Genomic DNA, 20,206 nt, shown 5'->3' with positions numbered 1-20,206 from the left:
CAAAGAAATAGAGGAAAACAATAGAATGGGAAAGGCTAGAGATCTCTTCAAGAATATTAGAGATACCAAAGGAACATTTCATGCAAAGATGGGCTCAATAAAGGACAGAAATGGTAGGGACCTAACAGAAGCAGAAGATATTAAGAAGAGGTGGCAAGAATACACAGAAGAACTGTACAAAAAAGATCTTCACGACCCAGATAATCACGATGGTGTGATCACTCACCTAGAGCCAGACATCCTGGAATGTGAAGTCAAGTGGGCCTTAGGAAGCATCACTATGAACAAAGCTAGTGGAGGTGATGGAATTCCAGCTGAGCTATTTCAAATCCTCAAAGATGATGCTGTGAAAGTGCTTCACTCAATATGTCAGGAAATCTGGAAAACTCATCAGTGGCTACAGGGCTAGAAAAGATCAGTTTTCATTCCAATCCCAAAGAAGGGCAATGCCAAAGAATGCTCAAACTACCGCACAATTGCACTCATCTCACATGCTAGTAAAGTAATGCTCAAAATTCTCCAAGCCAGGCTTCAGCAATATGTGAACCATGAACTTCCAGATGTTCAAGCTGGATTTAGAAAAGGCAGAGGAACCAGAGATCAAATTGCCAAAATCCGCTGGATCATCAAAAAAGCAAGAGAGTTCCATAAAAACATCTATTTCTGCTTTATTGACTATGCCAAAACCTTTGACTGTGTGGATCACAATACAATGTGGAAAATTGTAAAAGTGATGGGAATACCAGACCACCTGATCTGCCTCTTGAGAAACCTGTATGCAGGTCAGGAAGCAACAGTTAGAACTGGACATGGAACAATAGACTGGTTCCAAATAGGAAAAGGAGTAGGTCAAGGCTGTGTATTGTCACCCTGCTTATTTAACTTATATGCAGAGTACGTCATGAGAAATGCTGGGATGGAGGAAACACAAGCTGGAATCAAGATTGATGGGAGAAATATCAATAACCTCAGATATTCAGATGACACCACCCTTATGGCACAAAGTGAAGAAGAACTAAAGAGCCTCTTGATGCAAGTGAGAGAGGAGAGTGAAAAAGTTGGCTTAAAGCTCAACATTCAGAAAACTAAGATCATGGCATCTGGTCCCATCACTTCATGGCAGATAGATGGGGAAACAGTGGAAACGGTGGCTGACTTTATTTTTCTGGGCTCCAAAATCACTGCTGATGGTGATTGCAGCCATGAAATTAAAAGACGCTTACTCCTTGGAAGGAAAGTTATGACCAACCTAGACAGCATATTAAAAAGCAGAGACATTACTTTGTCAACAAAGTCCGTCTAGTCAAGGCTATGGTTTTTCCAGTGGTCATGTATGGATGTGAGAGTTGGACTATAAAGAAAGCTGAGCGCTGAAAAATTGATGCTTTTGAATTGTGGTGTTGGAGAAGATTCTTGAGAGTCCCTTGGACTGCAAGGAGATCCAACCAGTCCATCCTAAAGGAGATCAGTCCTGGGTGTTCACTGGAAAGACTGATGTTGAAGCTGAAACTCCAATACTTTGGCCACCTGATGTGAAGAGCTGACTCATTTGAAAAGGCCCTGATGCCTGGAAAGATTGAGGGCAGAAGGAGAAGGGGACCACAGAGGATGAGATGGTTGGATGGCATCACTGACTCAACGGACATGGGTTTGGGTGGAGTCTGGGAGTTGGTGATGGACAGGGAGGCCTGGCGTGCTGCGGTTCATGGGGTCACAAAGAGTCGGACACGACTGAACGACTGAACTGAACCGGCATGTGAACTAGAATGACTACAAGTTTAGGACTGCAGACTTGGAGGTGGGAAGAGGGTGTGCACATACCCTTTACATGTGGCTTGATTTCTCTCACAGCGTGATAACCTTGGAAAGTCACACGCAAGGTTATGATTGCAAACATGAACGTTCCACCAAACAAGACAAAGACACGTCTTCTTTTTCTGATCCAGCTTCAGAAAACAGTCATTTCCATCATATTCTACTGGCCTAAGCAATCTGAAGCCCATTCAGATTTAAAGGAATGGGACAAAGGCCCCACCTCTACATTGAAAATTATGCAAGAACTTTGGGGCCATGTTTGTAAACAAGCCACGCTTGGCCCCAAAAGTTCTATATTACCTAGCTCCCAGTTGCTTCTCCCATCTGATTTCTTACCACTCTTCCCCTTGATTATTTAAGTCTTTTTATTGTTTTTTCGAACTGACCACCTATGTGTCTATTTCAGAGTTTTGCTGTTCCCATTGGCAACCCACTCCGGTACTCTTGCCTGGGAAATCCCATGGATGGAGGAGCCTAGTGGGCTGCAGTCCATGGGGTCGTTAAGAGTCGGACACGACTGAGCGGCCTCACTTTCAATTTTCACTTTCATGCATTGGAGAAGGAAAGGGCAACCCACTCCAGTGTTCTTGCCTGGAGAATCCCAGGGACGGAGGAGCCTGGTGGGCTGCCATATATGGGGTCGCATAGAGTCAGACACGACTGAAGCGACTTAGCAGCAGCAGCTACCTAGTAAGCTCTTTCTCTAGATATCCATATTGTTTGCTTTTTTTTTTAATTTAGTTCTTTGCTCAAATATCCGTCTTCTCAAATGAGTCTTCCTAATTGCGAGTTGCCTCTAGCCACTGTGACTGTCACTTTCTTCCCTGCTTAGCATGATATTATTTTATATTATTTGTTTATTGTTTGTTCCCTGTTTCATGTTGAGTCACTGGCATCAAATATGTACTAATTTTTTTTTTTTTTTTACTGAATGAATGGTTGAATGAAGATTTGACTTAACCAGAATGTACATTGCAACTGTATGACTATTTCATATGATACTATCACATTTTATATGAGGGTAAAATAATGTTGGTGTTTTTACAAGTTCCATTGTACTGCTTTATTTCGTGGAACATTTTCATGTCATCTTAAAACTTGAAGATTTTACAGTAAATTTATCTTTCTGGATCATTTAATGGGAAATCAGCCTTTTCCAAAAAAAAAAAAAAAAATCAAATTCCTAGAACTCCTGTTTCTTCACTGTTTGGGAAATTACCAGCTTATTCTTGCCTTAACTCAGTTTCCTCTATGTGATAACAGGCAGGCTCTCTGAATCCATGAGAGCTCAAATATGTAGTTTTAGCAAACAATAATGTGATCAGGGCAATGCATTCAGTCTGAGAAGATACCGTTTCTCGGTAATACCAATCACATTTCCTCTTACCAATATGCACCAGCTGCATTTTAGTTGTTTACTGAGCATTTAAATAAGTCTTACCATGTGCCAGAAAGTATTCTTGGTGCCTTGCAAGTATTAAGTCACTTAATCCTCATAATAATGCTATGAAGTAGATACTGTCATTTAACCCCATTTCACACCTGGGGAAACTGAGGAAAGGTCTTATTGGAGTGATTTGGTCATGGCCACCTAGCTATAAGGGGTAGAGCTGGGCTTCCCACTCTGGAAGCCTGGCTCTGGCTTTTAATGTTCTGCTGTATTTTCAGAAAGGGCTTTAAACACTTCTTTTATGGGTCTGCTGAAGATTTCAGACTGATTTACATTCCTGAGGATGTTTCTCTCTTTGACTTTAAATGAGCTGTTCTGATTTATGATTTGTTGATACTCCATCTCTCTGCTGCATTTTCTTGTAAAACTTTTAGTGGGAATGTTGATAGAATGACTTGTGGGTAATGGTAAGATAATTGAATTAGATGTTGATAGTTGGAGATCAGAAGTTTACTGAAGGTATTTTCTTGTTTGTTTTTGCATCTCACTTTTAATCATTAACATAGAGGATGAATGGGTTAACCTGATCATCTTCAGAAATTTCATTTTAAACTAATTTTAACCATTCCTTCCTCCAAACCTGTATCAGAGATTCCCACAAAGTATTTATTAATAATTTACTTGCTTGGATTTTATTTCTGTTTCATTCCCTCAGTAGACCAGCAGGTGGAGGTACAAGTCATTGGTAGAAAATCCAGAGGAGGAAAAAGAAAGAAGCAACCAGAAAACCAGTCTCTGGATATCTGAATGCCGTTTGTGTTTTTAAGTATATTGCTATGTGTGGGCGTGTGCTAAGCCGAGTCGCTGTGTCCGACTCTTTTGTGACTCCTGGACTGTGCCTGCCAGGCCCCTCTGTCAGTGGGATTTCCCAGGCACGAATACTGGAGTGGGTTGCCATTTCCTCCTCCAGGGGATCTTCCCAATCCAGGGATCGAGCCTGTGTCTTCTATTTGGCATGTGTTTCTTTACTACTAGTGCCAGTAGCAGCATTCTGATTATTTAAAACCTTTAAAGCTATTTCATTTTGTATTTCCAAGTTGTTCCGGATTGTTCAGGACCAAAAACATATGAGCATCCTGAAAGATTAATCTAGGCATCTCAAGGCATCAAGATTCTTCCATCACATCATGAAAACAGCTACAAGCTGTACTCGCTTCAAGTACCCTTTGCCCTCACCTTTCCCAGCTGAGAAATATGAGTTTCCAACCAGAACACTCAGAACTCAAAGGATGTTATTTTCAAGCCTGTGCCTCCCCCAGTGAAGGGCCGCCAAGTGTGTATGACAGAGTTCAGAACTGCAGGCCAGCGTGCCACCTCCCCACCTTCTTGGGCAGAATGATGGATTAAATCATCCTTTAGAGGATGAATCACCTTCACACACCCCAGAAACAGCCACTTCTTTCTGAAATGCTGCAACTCATATAGACAGTTGCATTTGGGGAATATACACATTTATGTTTCTGTTAAGTATGTATAAGCCAAGTTGCCTGCATGAGCCTCCTGGTTTTGATAGATGTTTCCCTAAATTATAGGAACAGTCAATGTCAGAGTACATGATGATTTTATATAATCCAGGCTGTTTTACCAAAGACTTCTAGATGTAGTCTTTTTATGGCCACAAATATAATAAGTGAACATATATTTTACTTTTTAGGGGCATTTATGAATGTAAACAAAATATTTACCTAGCTGTTCATGTACATTTGAGTGTTTACAGTTCCATTGGGAACATAATTTAACTCTGAATAACATTAGGCTGAATGAAGATTCTGCACCCCAACTGTAACCAGTGGCTCAGTAGGAAGGAAAAAGAAGCTGTGTATAGCACCACTGGGGTTGTTGTTCAGTCACTAAACTGTGTCTGACTCTTTGAGACCCCATGGACTGCAGCACACCAGGCCTCCCTGTCCTTCACTATCTCCCGGAGCTGCTCAAATTCATGTCCATCGAGTTGGTGATGCCATCGAACCATCTCATCCTCTGCCACCCCCTTCTCCTCCTGCCCTTGATCTTTCCCAGCATCAGGGTCTTTTCCAGTGAGTTGGCTCTTCGCATCAGGTGGCCACAGTGGTGGGGGAACCCAAGTCATTTCTCTAGGCTGACGTCTCAGAGGGTTACCTGGTGCTTAGTGGGTAGAGTAGAGGCAGATTCCGGCCGTGGGTGGAAACCAGCACGGGTGGCTGGCCATGTTGTCCTGGGGCACTCGGTTCATTCACAGCAGCAGCTCCATCAGACGCAGGGCTGCAGGGACAGGGGTGGCAGGAGCAGGTCTCAAGGCCGCAGTCATCTGGACTAGAGCTCCCGGTAGGATTCCTCCCCTCTCTGTGAATGAGAAGCTAGGCAGACCGTGAGACAGAGGACCAGGGGAAAAAGAGGGGTCAGACCCCCAGTGCAGTGACCGACAGGCTCCATGAACAGCTATCGAGATCCAGGGGTGGCGAGGCTGGGTGATGGGATGGGAGGATCTGGGCTGTATCTTGTTTGGTCCGGGATTGGCTCAGGCCGTGGGGATAACAGAGTCCTTGCAAGGGCAGGCCACTAGTGTCTCCCCAAACAGTCTGGGCTCATCAAGATCTGACCAGCATGGACCATCCACCCAATTCAACAATCACCTGCCACAAGTGGCGGCTGAAATTTAAATGAGTTAAAATTCACTACGATGAAGAATTCAGTTCCTTGGTCACATTAGCCACGTGTGGCCAATGGCTACTGTACTGGACGGAGAAGCTAGACAGCAGTTCCAGCCTCACGGTTCTGGTGGCTCTAGAGGGAGAGGCGGGCTGGAGGACCAGCCAGGCTGGCCGTGCTGAGGGCAGGCAGCGACTCAGCGTCCCTGCTCGGCACATTTACGGGGTGGCTGGGGTCTCATCAGTTCTCCACGCTTGCCCGGTTCATGACAGTCAGTCTTTTATTGGCTCGTAGAAGTATCTCAAAGTGGACCAACACACTCTATTATTTATTATAAGATATTTGAAAAATGTCTGATAGCAAGAATTCCTGGGAATTCCCTGGAGGTCCAGTGGTCAGGACTCCAGTGCTTCCGCTGCCAGTGGTCGGGGAACTAAGATCCCAGAAGCCTTGATGGCTGGATCTTTATTTATTTATATTTTTAAAGACTTTTTTTTTATGTGGACCGTTTTTAAAGCCTTTATTGAATTTGTTATAATGTTGTTTCTGTTTTATGTTTTGGGATTTTTTTTTTTGGCCACAAGGCATATGGGATCTTAGCTTCCCAACCAGGGATTGAACTTCCCCTCCACACTAGAAGGGGAAGTCTTAAAAGGACCACCAGGGAAATCCCTTGATCTTAAAAAAAAAAAAAATAGTTCACAAGGTTACCAGGGTTTCTGTAGGTCTGGGGAATTTCTAAATGTTCCTCTGATGTTCTAGCCAGCACCTTAAATTTATAGCCCCCATATTCAGTCCTGTAACCTTAGAGGTTTTGCAGCAATGGTCATGATAAAATCAGCCTGCTCTTATTCCTAAACTTTCCTGAGAAATGATTCAGCTATTTTCATGATCAGTAATTCATTCTTTAGCTACACTCAGGCAAGAAGCTAGTAAGTCCTTTACACGCCTTTGACTGCTGGCCTCCCTTGGAAAATCGTTGCTGTAGAAATTGGTTTCCAGGTCCTGTGATGTCTTCAGAGTCAGCTGTTGCTGTTCAGTCACTCAGTCGTGTCCGACTCTTTGCGACCCCATGGACTGCAGCAGACCCCATGGACTGCAGCACACCAGGCTTCCCTGTCCTTCACTATCTCCAAGAGTTTGCTCAAACTCATGTCCATTGAGTCAATGATGCCATCCAGCCATCTCATCCTCTGTCGTCCCCTTCTCCTCCTGCCCTCAATCTTTCCCAGAATCAGGGTCTTTTCCAGTGAGTCAGCTCTTCGCATCAGGTGGCCAAAATATTGGAGCTTCAGCTTCAGCATCAGTCCTTCCAATGAATGTTCAGGGTTGATTTCCTTCAGGATGGACAGAGTCAGTATGTGGTCCCAAGCATCAGCTTTCCAGTGCTCCGGGTCCCAGGGAGAGTGGAGCAAATATGAATGAATGTACCTAGAATTACATAAGACCTGCCCTCAAAGTGAAATGCACTTGCATCTTTTGGTCTACATTAAATAATATTTCAACTTCATTAGAGTAATTTGTTATGCAGATGAATTCTGTGGGAAACATTATTTAGAAGCTGAGAATCTAAGATTTCCCCTCAAATTTATAAACATAAGATTAGATGTTCTTGTTTTTCTCAAAACCAGTTCATATGCATTTGTGATGTTAGCTTCTACCTTAATTATGACTCCTTAGACAATTTATAATTGCTGAATCCTGCCTGTTTATGACTGCATTCTCAGTGAGACACTACAGTGGGCAACTTTTATCAAACGCTCTTATACAAGGCCCTGTTCTAACTGCTTTACGTGACTTATTGTATTGATACTTCATAATTATCCTAGGAGGTAGTTACATTAGCATTCCCAATCTACAGATGAGGAAATGGAAGTTTAGAGAGGAGAATGATTTGTCTGAGGTCATGTAGTCTGTGAAGTAAGTATGATATAACATTAAAATACATGCATTTTAGGTTTATAGCTGAGTGGATTTTTTTATGTACACACTCATGTTACTAGAACGTTTCTAGCTCCCTTGATGGAGTTTTCATGCATGTTCCCAGGCAATAACTCTTCCAAAGTAACTACTATTCACACCTCTTTCACCTCTGAGTGTTTCCTGTATTTGAACTTCATACAAACAGAACAGTCCGGCGTACCTTCTTTGGTGCCTGGCTCACTGTTTTGTCTGTGACCTTCATCCATCCCGTTCATTCTTTCTCACTTCTGTGTAGTATTTCATTTATCAATTTGCCAAAATTTATTCATCTGCCCTACAGTTGATGGACATTAGGATGAGTTCAAATTCTGGCTTTTGTGAATTCATTTCCACATTTTTTGGCGGATGTAACACTCTCTTCCGTGTGCCATACACCCAGGAGTAGAACTGTTAGGTCAAGGGTGATAATATGGTAACTCCACCATGCTATCCTTCAGTACCACTCCTGGGCATGTATCCAGAGAAACCCATAATTCTAAAAGGTACATGAACCCCAGTGCTCATAGCAGTGCTAGTCACAATAGCTAAGGCATAGAAACAACCTAAATGTCCACTGACAGAGGGATAGCTAAAGAAGATGTGGTATACAATGGAATACTACTCAGCCATAAAAAAGAATGAAATAATGCCATTTGTAGCAACACGGATGGACCTAGAGATGATTATACCCAGAGAAGTAAGTCAGAAGAGACAAAAATCATATGATACCACTTATATGTGGAATCTAAAAAAAAGATACAAATGAATTTATTTACAAAGCAGAAACAGACCCACATAGAAAACAAACTTATGGTTACCAAAGGGGATGGCAGGGGCAGGGGGAGACAAATTAAGAGTTTGGGATTAATAGATACACAGTACTATATGCAAATAGATGAACCACAGAGACTACTGGATGACACAGGAGATTACACTCAGTATCTTATAATAACCTATAATGGAAAAGAATCTGGAAAAGAATATGCATATGTATATAATTGCTCAGTCGTGTCTGACTCTTTGTGATCCCATAGACTGTAGCCCACCAGTCTCCTTTGTCCATGGGATTCTCCAAGCAAGAACACTGGAGTGGGTTGCCATTTCCTCCTCCAGGGGATCTTCCTGACCCAGGGATCAAACTCGAGTTCCACATTTCAGTCAGTTTCTTTTATTGTCTGAGCCACCAGGGAAGCCTGTTTAAGTATAAGCACATACACATGTATAACTAAATCACTTAGCTGTATGCTTGAAACTAACACAACATTGTAAATTAACTATACTTCAATTAAAATGTAATTTTTAAAAACTAAAAAACGGATGATGGATCTAGCATATGATTGTCAAATTTTCTGACTTCACTGCTACCCATTGTGCAGGAGCCACTACATCAAAACAGGTGACCCTAGCTGAGTGGTCTCTTTGATGTGCCAGACACTCTACAAAGCTCTGTTTTTCTAAGCAGCCTCTTGATAAAATTGGGAACTTTTTGTATGCTTAACTAATAACCACAGGGGAAGTTTTGTATTTGTTCAACAAATAAGCCAGTCTTTTAAATGATCATCAACTAGCTGATGTATTACAATGTATGGGGAACATTTAGTAGCTTCCATCCGTCTGTAAAGACCATCGTAATATCCACCTTTGACAGACTTCTTTTGCTTGTGGAAATGTATACAGTAAAAGTAGAGGTAGCAATTGATTATGAATTTACTTGCGTCCTGTAATTAGCTAGGGAAGAAACAAATCCATTGGAGACTACCAATTTCCATAGTCCACACAGGCACAGGAATTGATTGCAGACTTGAATTTGCTGAATAAAAAGTGAAGCTAGCTAATCTCAATTTGTATCTCATTGAGTAAATGTCAGCTATTGATTTCTGTGGCTGACTACTGATGAGGCCACGTGTCTGTCATGCTGTGAAGGCAGCCCAGCACAATCACTGTGCAGTTTAATTAGGTGTGGGCTAGTCATTTCACTTGCTTGAGGAAGATGAAATATTTAGCTGTAGTGGCAGGAAAAACTTCAGCCAGCTGCCTGTCCTATACCCCTCTTTCAGACTGTTATTCATCTTAATTTCATGTCCATTGATTCTTACTGTTGGATGTTGTACAGAGGAGCCCTTTTCCAATGTGAGGTTGGAAGACAGGGCTAAAACCGACTTTACAGGCTGCCTTCATTCTCCCAAGCTTTCTTGAACTCTTGACAATGCCGTGTTACATGGTAGGGTAATGACTTGACCTGTGCACTACAGAACAGGTTTCCACAATGTGACTGCTTTTCTTAAAGAGTAATCCAAGCTGCCTTGCTCAGACAGGATTTCTATAGGATTTGACAAGTTGAGATGCCTTCTGACCTGGCGTAACACAGAATATGTAATCTTGCCCTGTGCTCCAATGATGTAAAAAGTAACCAAAAGGAACAGTGAACATCATGCCTTCTCTCTCAAAAGAAATACTAGAACTTCTTTGGTTTTGGTCTTCTCCCCTAAAATGGGGATAACAGTACCTACTTTATAGGAATTTTGTGATAGCTAAATGAGATAGTACGTATAAAATGCTTAGAGCAGCGTTTTGCTCATAGTTAGCATTTAACAAATATTTATTATCTCCATCAGAAATATTTTCATTTCCCTCTTGCCTTGTTTAAATCGATGTGTCAATAGTTTGTTATTCCAAATAGTCTTTTTTTTTTCCCTTTCTGTTGGTGCAATTCACTTTTTACATCTCTTTTGGTTGGCTATTATTTTTTTTAAACTAACTTTTCAAGTACATAAACAATATTAAAGTCCCCCGGGGATTACAGTTTCTTTGACGGTGGTATAAGCCTCTGATTTACAAAACAAAAACAAAAAACAATGGTTTAGCAGAAGCATTTTTTACAGTAGTTCTTCTAACATTTGCTTCCCTGATGGTTCAGATGGTAAAGAATCCATCTGCCAGTGCAGGAGATGTGAGTTTGATCTCTGGGTTGGGAAGATCCCCTGGAGAAGGGAATGGCTACCCCCTCCAGTATTATTGCCTCGAAAATTCCATGGACAGAGCAGCCTGGCGGGCTACAGTTCGTGGGATCACAAAGAGTTGGACACAACTGAGCAACTAACCCTTCCACTTTGCTAAAGTTAGATTAGTCGACCATTTTGTCTTATGGCTCTATTTGAGGCCAGCAGTGAACTTGACAGGCATGTGAGGGCATTTAAATGCAAAGGTTAGACTCTAGGAATAATAAATCCACTCCTTCTTTAGTTCAAGAATTCTCTGGAAAACATACAGAGACTTGGTGGCCCACTGTCTCCTGCTCTGGTGGATGGTGGTGTGCCATTTAACTGAGCCTGTAGGCCACCGGCTCTGCGCCCGTGCACTCCTATCAGCCCCGGGTGCAGTCATGACTCCCTGCAAGAGGCCTGAGGTGATAACAGGCGGGTGATCAGCTTCTCGCTCAGGCCAGTGTAGCTGGGGAGGTGACTGAGAGACATCTGTAAGTTGTGAGAGAGAGACTTCCAGAAAGGATGCGGCCTGCAGGTATTTTCTTTCCAACTTGGAGCCAGGAAAACCTCTGGAACTTCTTCCATGTAAGGCCCAGAAGGCAGTTACAGACGTTCACAGATCTTCTGGTAGACATATTGGGTTGGCCAAAAAGTCCTTTCAGGTTGTTACAGAAAAACCTGAATGAACTTGGCCAACTCAATATTTTATAGAAGGCGTAAGCTCTAGTCTGGCTTCCCCAGTGGCTCAAGCGGGTAGAGAACTCACCTGCCAATGCAGAAGACGCAATAGACTCAGGTTTGATCCCTGGGTCGGGAAGATCCCCTGGAGAAGGCAATGGCAGCCCACTCCGGTATTCTTGCCTGGGAAATCCCATGGACCGAGGAGACTGGTGGGCTATGGTCCATGAGATGGCAAAAGAGTCAAACATAACTTAGACAACAACAGCAACATGGTCTAGTCCATGCTTAGTTTTTAGTTCTATTTCCTGCCACCCTCCCGCTTGTATTCCCTGCCCCAGTCTCAGTGTTCTGCCTCTGCTTAAGTGGAGATGGGACAGCCAAGTAGACAATACCCCAAGCCATGATCCCAGGCCAGGAGCCTGGCCTACCTCTCAGCTGGCCCTGAGGCTATGTTACACCTGTGTGTGTGTTTAATCGCTTGAGTTGGGTCTGACTCTTTGTGACCCTATGGGCTGTCGCCGCCAGGCTCCTCTGTCCATGGGATTCTCCAGGCAAGAAAAGTGGAGTGGGTTGCCAAGCCCTCCTCCAAAGGATCTTCCTGTCCCAGTGACTGAATCTGTGACTCTTACGTCTCCTGCATTGGCCAGTGGGTTCTTTACTGCTAGCGCCCCCTGGGAAGCCCTGTATTACACCTGGTAAAGGAATGGACGCCTGGAATGTGCCCATTATGTACTCACCTGAGTCCTCATCCCCAAGCACCCTGCCTCCTTCTTCCAGTAGCTTGGTTTTCCATGTAGGCTTGTTGTCAGGGGGAGAATGGGCTGGACTTATGGAAACATGTATTCTGTTCCTGTGCAAATTAGGCTTTGCATTGCAGATTCATTGGTTTGCTACTTTGGTTTTATACCTCAGAACCATGAGGTGGCTTGAAGTGATTCTGCTATTCAGAAAAGGGTCTGTTTTCATAGTGCTGAAGAATCAGAGATCTGAATCTGTCTCTCTGAGTGCTGGACCCTGTATGATGATAAGTTGACAAAGGTAATGAATGCAAGTCCTGGGGTCTCCTAGGGGACAGCCTCTGGTCCTTCTCCAGGCAGTATGCCACCCCGATCCCTGTCTTGCCCATGTTAGAGCTCTTCCTGATTAAATATCTGCATCAGCTGATGATGTAGTAATAACTGGCAGCCGTCAGGCTCTTCATGTGTACGATGATGTTCCGATCCCGAGAAGCAAGCAGCATTATTGTCTTCTGCACGTAAGAAAACTGAAGTTACTTAAAGAAGTTACAGTACTATGGAGCGGTGGAGCCTCAGTGCCAGACTGCATCATCTGGGTTCAGGGCATGTTCCATCTTGCCTTACCACCTTTCCTTTAGCTTGTTAGTTCTTCATTTTATTAGGTCAATAGTTCTAGAAAGCAAAGTACTTAAAAACCCATTTTGGTAGTTTCTCTACTCGAATCACCAGGAGCGGATGAACAATCTAAATGCATGTTCAACCACTCAAAGATGTGATCTGTCCCCTGGCTGCGTGTCTCTCATCCATCATGTATGCTCCTAATAGAGGTGGCAGCCTTGCACGAAGGGGCGCTTTGCTTCCACTCTCAGCGCTGCTTCCTTTGAAGCATGCTACTGTTCAGGGCCCTGTTGAGATTTTGATTAAAAAAGACAGATATTGTGCCACTTCCATTAATGTTCTGTATCTCCTGTAGCAAAATGTAGTCCCTTGCAACTTCCTCAGGGGAATTTAATTTTCCATGTCTGTTGGCAAATTCAATTTTGAGTTTTACATAAAACACTAGAAAACAATCAGCTGGCCTGGTCAGAGGTTATGCTTGTGATTCAGTGATTCTTTGAGGTCACTTTAACCCTTTTGCAACCCCGCCCCCTCTTATGAATTCCAAAAACTGCCAGCTTTCTCATGTAAAAGAAAACCACTTTTATAAGTATAAAGGGCCTAAGGTATTTAACTTTCTTTTGCCCTCCTCTCTCTGGTTATGGTAATGCCATTTGATTTTTTTTTATAATGTTCCCTAAAGGTAACAGAACATCTGCAGGCTGAGAAATGATGAACATGTATTTTGAAAATGCTCAATGCATGATGACTAAAGTCAAGATAGCTCATTGTATACCCTAGCAGCTTTATAATGCTTCCACTGATGGTATGCTTTGTTCATATCTATCTATCTATATCTTGGTGGCCTAATCTTCACCTCACTCAATGTATATACAATTTGAAATCATTAATTCTGAGACTTGTTGCAGGTTTATAGATTATCTGAATCTGTCTTCTTTTTTTCTTTTTCACCATTAAAAAATTATTTATTTATCTTTTGACCTCGAGGCATGTGGGATTTTAGTTCCCCAACCAGGGATCGAACTCAAATCCCCTGCTTTGGAAGCATGGAGTCTTAACCACTGGATTGCCAGGGAAATCCTCTTTCTTCTCTCTTTTGCCACTTGATATTGTTCACTTTTTTAAAAAACTCATTAGCACTTTTCTGGTGTTGAAACCAGAATAGGAGGGTGGGGAAAGTCAAACACATACATTTGACTTCTTTTGCAATTTGACCAAACTGGTGTTTTAGAAAAGTGTCAAACGAATCAAGCAACTGGGACAAAATTTAGAGTTGTAGCTTATATTAATTTTTTTCTTGGAGATGGGGTAGGGAGTAGATATGAATATTACCTTTCATCTCCTAATATGAACTTACGCCCTAAGGCAACTATTTTTTTTTTCCCTAGGGTCCTAACTGTCATACTTAAAATACCATATAATCAACTGCCCACGTTCCCTTAAAAAGACGAAGATAAACTTGGAAAATAGATGAGCTGGATATTAAAGTTCGTGTTTTTAAAACAGCTTCAAAATTAGTGACAACTAGAGTCACATTTATAGACTCCATTTAACCATAAATATAGATAAAACTGGAAGAATCCGGTTTTATGTCTTGAGTTTTTGTTGTTGTTGTGTTGTTTTTTAAACAGCTATCTTAACGGGAATCCATGCTTTCTAAGGCACACCAAAGAATGACTTAGTGGAAAAAAATGTTTCATGGTTTTCAGTTTTAGTTACTAAAATTACTTTATGAGAAAAAGCTCATAAAACACATGTTCTCTCAGCCCTAAAGCTCATCCACATCAGACTGGACTTGAAAGAACTTTTACGGAGCTTTACAGAGCTTCCCTTCTTGCTAAGCATCTGCTCTGCCCTGAGGGGAAGGGCACAGCTGAGCTTGGAGACAGTTGGGGACCCAGGTGTCTGTCAGAAACCATCTCTTCAGTTTGGTTCAGTCCCTCAGTGGTGTCTGACTCTGTGACCCCGTGGACTGCAGCACGCCAGGCTTCCCTGTCCTTCACTAAACACAGAGTCTGCTCAAACTCATGTCCATTGCGTCAGTGATGCCATCAAACTGTCTCATCCTCTGTCATCCCCTTCTCCTCCCGCCTTCGATCTTTCCCAGCATCAGGGTCTTTTCTAGTGAGTCAGTTCTTTGCATCAGGTGGCCAAAATATTGGAGCTTCAGCTTCAACATCAGTCCTTCCAATGAAAGTCAGGGTTGATTTCCTTTAGGATGGACTGGTTGGATCTCCTTGCAGTCCAAGGGACTCTCAAGAGTCTTCTCCACAGTTGGAAAGGATTAACTCTTTGGCATTCAGCCTTCTTTATGGCCCAGCTCTCACATTCGTCCATGATGACTGAACTCCCTCCTCAAGCACTCAAGTGTACGGCAGCCTGAGAAGCCGCTGGATTTCCCCCTGTTTCTGAGAGTGGAGATGGTTGACTGATGGCTGAGATAATTTCTCACATGTAGTTTTGTGTGAACCTGGGCTGGGTTGGATTGGAAATGGACACTATACAACTGTGACCTTCTTCCACTCGTATTTCCCTCTCCTGTTTCTTTTTGTTCTTCAGATCTGGTCAGATCAGGGAATATCAAAAGTCTGGTCCTTATGTAGCGCATCTGGAGAGAAAGCAGAGCGACTTTTCCTTCTCTCTCTGTCTAGGGCTTCAATGAGCATCTTGTATCAGTAGACTTTCAGGAAATTCTTGTTAAATAATGAGACAGTTTTTCGGAGGAAAGTGTTATGTGAATGAAAATTTTATTTAAATAGATTTAGTGCTCTTTTATGTCCATATTTTCTTTTAAAAACAATATTAGCATGATGAAAGCAAAGATCACACTTCTTTCTTGACAAATTCTGGGTGAAAGGGAACGTTGATGCTTTACCACTTCTTCACCAAAGGACTTGGGAAAATTTAAATGATATTCTATATAGCTCGGTTACCCTTTGAATGTCAGTATGTTTTAAGTTCACTGTGTTACAAAAACTTTGGCGTAAATTGATTACTGTGGAGAAGACCTTGTTCTGGAGGCCTGTAGAGCTTGTGTTAGGTACTGGGCTTGACCCTGGATAGGATGAGCTTGGCTTGGAAACCTTGGGATACTCCGCAAGGAGAAGTGACTTCGGGCTGTGATGGTCTGTCTGTGCGCCAGGCCCGGGCCCGATGTTCCATGCTCTTCTAATCCTTGCAGACATCCATCTGAAGGGAGACATCATTATTCCATCTGAAGACAGAAAAACATGCTCAGGTGAAGTTAGGTGACTTGCCTAAGGGTGCTGTTGTTGTTCAGTTGTTCAGTCATGTCCGACTTTTTGCAACCCCATGGACTGCAGCATGCCAGACTTCCCTGTCCTTCACCGTCTCCTGGAGTCTGCTCAAACTCATGTCCATTGAGTTGCTGATGCCATTCAGCCATCTCATTCCCTGTCACCCCCTTCTTCTCCTCCTTCCCTCAATCTTTCCCAGCATCAGGGTCTTTTCCAGTGAGTTGGCTCTTCACATCAGGTAGCCAAAGTATTGGACCTTCAGCATCAGTCCTTCCAATGAATATCCTGGGTTGATTTCCTTTAGGATTGACTGGTTTGATCTCCTTGTTCTTGGTTCTCTCAAGAGTCTCAAAATCCTCAAACTGGAATTTTAATCCCTGTATGTTTGACTTGAAAGCCCAAATGTGTTTGCTTTTTTTCACCACCCCTTTCTGTCTTTTTGGTAAAGCCAACAGTCATACTATTTATACTATTTGGATCTGCAGTTTCAGACATACATCAATAAACACAGCAGTAAGTGTATCACGCACCATTAAACAAAGCGTTTCCCACACATATCACCGAACACAGCCACACAACAACTGCGAGCCACTCAGCACAGTTTTTCACACAGGTATCAGTAACTGCACTGTGTCCCCAGTGACTAAGGTCTCTTCTTGGATCATGGCCAGTTGTGTTTCAAAAGGTCAGGTGTCAAAAAAGAAAAAAAAAAAAGAACTTCAGTAGTCTCCCCGGCAGGCTGGATGTGATTTGTTTTAACATTTATTTTCTCCTTTTAAGGGATTTTGATTATCAGATGGTTATGCAGGCTTCTAGATACCCTGAAAAGTATCTGTAGATCAAGTCAAACTGTTATCGATCTGCATACCTGAAATTAATTACTCTGCCTTCCCAAGAGCTCTCTCTTAGCAAACAAGCCTTTAGGTTTATTCCCAAGGCTAACATGGGGAGAATTTGGAATAAGAAAAGTTATGAAATCAATTATATTTATCATAAGGATGTTTTCACTTATTGTTTTTCTTAGTTGTTTCAACTTTTGTTTTATATACTTGGAAGCATGCATGCTAAGTCATTTCATTTGTATCTGACTCTTTGCAACTGTATGGACTATAACCCACCGGGCTCCTCTGTCCACGGGATTCTCCAGGCAAGAATACTGGAGTGGGTTGCCTTGCTCTCCTCCAGGGGATCTTCTGGACCCAGGGATTGAATCTGTGACTCTCATGTCTCCTGCATCAGCAGACAGCTTCTTTACTGCTAGTGCTCCTGGCAAGCCCATTTTGAGGCAATGCTATATAAATACAAACCAAGAATTGTTTTATCTTCCTTATGGATTGACCCTTTTATCATTACAAAGCCCCAATTTAATTTCTAGCAACATTCTTCCTTTTTTTAAATTTTGGAATTTTAATTGTGGAAAAAACACACACTATGAAATTACCATCTTACCATTTTTAAGGCTCCAGTTCAATCATGTTAAGCATATTCACATTGTTATACTCCAGCGATGCTGTTTCTTAAAATCTACTTTGCCTGATGTTCATGTAACACATGATTTTCTGTTTAGTGCTAATATAGCATATCTGTTTTAATTTTTTTACTTTCATTGTTTTTGTTCCCATATTAGTGTGTCCACTATAAGCAGCATAGTTTCAAAAAAATCTAGTCTGGCAATTTTAGTCTTAGAATATTTAGTTCATTTTTATTGGTATAATTAACTAGTTCATGTACTTAAGACTACTGTTTTATTATTATTTTTTCTTTGTTTTTCCTCTTTCATGCCTTCTTTGGAACTAATCAACACTTCCAAAAAATTGCTATTCCGTGTTCTTCCTTTATTTACTTGCCTTTATTTATTTTATTAAAAAATAAAATAAATTATAACCAAAGGCAAGTAAATAAAGGAGGAACATGAAATAGCAATTTTTTGAAAGTGTTGATTAGTTCCAAAGAAGGCATGAAAGAGGAAAAACAAAGAAAACAAATAGTAAAATAGTAGTCGTTATTTTATTTTAGTATTTAGGGATTACAACATGCATACTAGACTTAATAAGAATCTACTATGAATTAGTACTTTTTTTTAACATTTCCTGGAAAATGTGAGCATACAGAACACTTTGCATCGATCCCATTTGTTTTTGCTATTGCCATGTATTTTAATTTTACATATACTTTATAATTCATAAGACATTATTCTCCTGGTTTTATACAGTCAATATTTGTTTGGTTTGACATATCTGCTTAGAGTCTATTACTCATCATGCTTTCTTTCATTTCCTTTCTTCCACCTGGAATCATTTTCTTCTGCCTAAAAAACTCACAGTAGTAGTTATATTTCTCTAGACCTGCTGGCTCTGAACTCTCTGTATTTAATTTATCTAAAAGCATCTTTGTTTTTTCTTCATTAAAGCAAAAACTCTATCAGAGTATAATATACATACAGGAAAGGGCTCACATAATAAGCATCCAGCTCAATGGATTTCTACAAACTGAACTCAGCTCAAGATACTGACCGTGACCGTGACCAGCATCCCAGGAGCCGTCATGCTCCCTTCCAGTCAGTGCTCCCGTTAAAGCGAGTTCACCCTCCTGACTCTAAGATCATGGATTACACTGGGCTGCTTTTGTATTTTGTGTGTATGGAATCATATGTAAGACGCTGTTTTGAGATTAACTTCTTTTACTCAATTATATCTGTGAGACTCACTCCTATTGTTGCATTTAGTCATAAAGAGTGGATGCCAACCTCTGTAGCATTCTGTTGTGTGGATATACCAATATTCATTTATACATTTTACTATTTATAGACCTTTGGATAGTTGACAATTTTGGTTGATTAATACAGTGCCGTTATGAATATTTTTAGCACAGACTTCCTGTCCTTCTCACATGCAAAATCCATTCACTGTATCCCAGCAGCTCCAAAAGTCCTCACCAATTCTGGTGTCAACTCCAAGTCTAGAGGCTGTCCTCAGAATCATCTAAACATGGGTGAGACCTGAGCTGTGATACCTCTTGAAGCAAAATTCCTCAACAGCTGTGAACTTGTGAAACTAGACAAGTTACTTCCAAAATACAATGCTTAACAATACAAAATACAATACAATACATGCTTCCAAAATACAATGGTGTGGCAAGCATAGGAGAGACATTTCTATTCCAAAAGCGAGACATTGGAAAGAAGAAAGAGATGATGGATCCAAAGCAAGTTAGAAACCTAGCAAGGCCAGTTCCATTAGATCTTCAGGTTCAAGGACAATCCTTTCTGACTTGATTCTCCCCGCTCTGAGCTCCTGGGGGAAGCAGCATTTCTCCCACAGTCCTAGATGGCAGCTCCACCCCTGAGCCTCTGGCTGGGGGCCCTGGTCACGAAGGTTCTAGTGACAGCGGCCTGGCCTTCTGAAGCCAAGGAGAAGACAGCTCTGTCCCCTGGGCCTGTGCCCTCTGGACCTGCAGTGACAGTGGCAGATCGCCCATCTCTGAATCACTATCAGGCGTATTCATCCCTTTTCTTGAAGGATAAGTCACGTGTGGGTGCTTGGTCACGTCCAACTCTTCATGACCCTATGGCCTGCAGCCCGCCAGGCCCCTCCGTCCATGGGATTTGTCAGGCAAGAATACTAGAGTGGATTTCCATGCCTTCCTCCAAGGGATCTTCCCTTCCCACGGATCGAACCCAAGTCTCGAGGACTGAACCCGAGTCTCTTATGTCTCCTACATTGGCAGGTGGGTTCTTTACCACTAATGCCGCCTGGGGAGCCCAGGATAAGGCATATTCACAGTGAAATAGCTCCATTGCTCTGTCCTGTAGCAGCCCAGGAGTCCAGAAGCCTGCCTTCATTTGTCCATTGCTTGTTTCCTTTAGCCCAAGCTGGCAGTGTTTCTCCTGGTGAAGTCTCGTCTCTGTTCCCGGCCTCTACTGAGCTGGCTGCTGGACAGTCTCTTTATGGTGTGACTGTCCAGCCACAGGTGTGGACACACCAGCATTTTCGGCAACGTGGATAGACTGAGGATCTACCACATCTTTAGTTTCTGGCTCCGTTTTGCTTAACAATTTTTTTTTTCTTTACTGTG

General features: G+C 42.1%; 1 long non-coding RNA gene across 1 annotated transcript in view; it reads left to right on the top strand.

Annotated features, from left to right (window-relative positions):
- The window catches only part of LOC145528574 (uncharacterized), a 38,496-nt gene extending 19,659 nt beyond the window's left edge, over positions 1–18,837 (top strand). The window contains exon 4 of the long non-coding RNA XR_014070520.1: positions 18,543–18,837. This is a non-coding gene — a long non-coding RNA (uncharacterized LOC145528574). The remainder of the gene's footprint in view (positions 1–18,542) is intronic.
- The last annotated feature ends 1,369 nt before the right edge of the window (positions 18,838–20,206 follow it).

Source organism: Giraffa tippelskirchi, chromosome 12 (genome assembly GCF_054371585.1).
Source record: "Giraffa tippelskirchi isolate mGirTip1 chromosome 12, T2T-mGirTip1v1.2.pri, whole genome shotgun sequence".
NCBI lineage: Eukaryota > Metazoa > Chordata > Mammalia > Artiodactyla > Giraffidae > Giraffa > Giraffa tippelskirchi.
The sequence above is the reverse complement of the archived record's forward strand: the minus strand, read 5'-3'. Positions and strand labels throughout refer to the sequence as shown.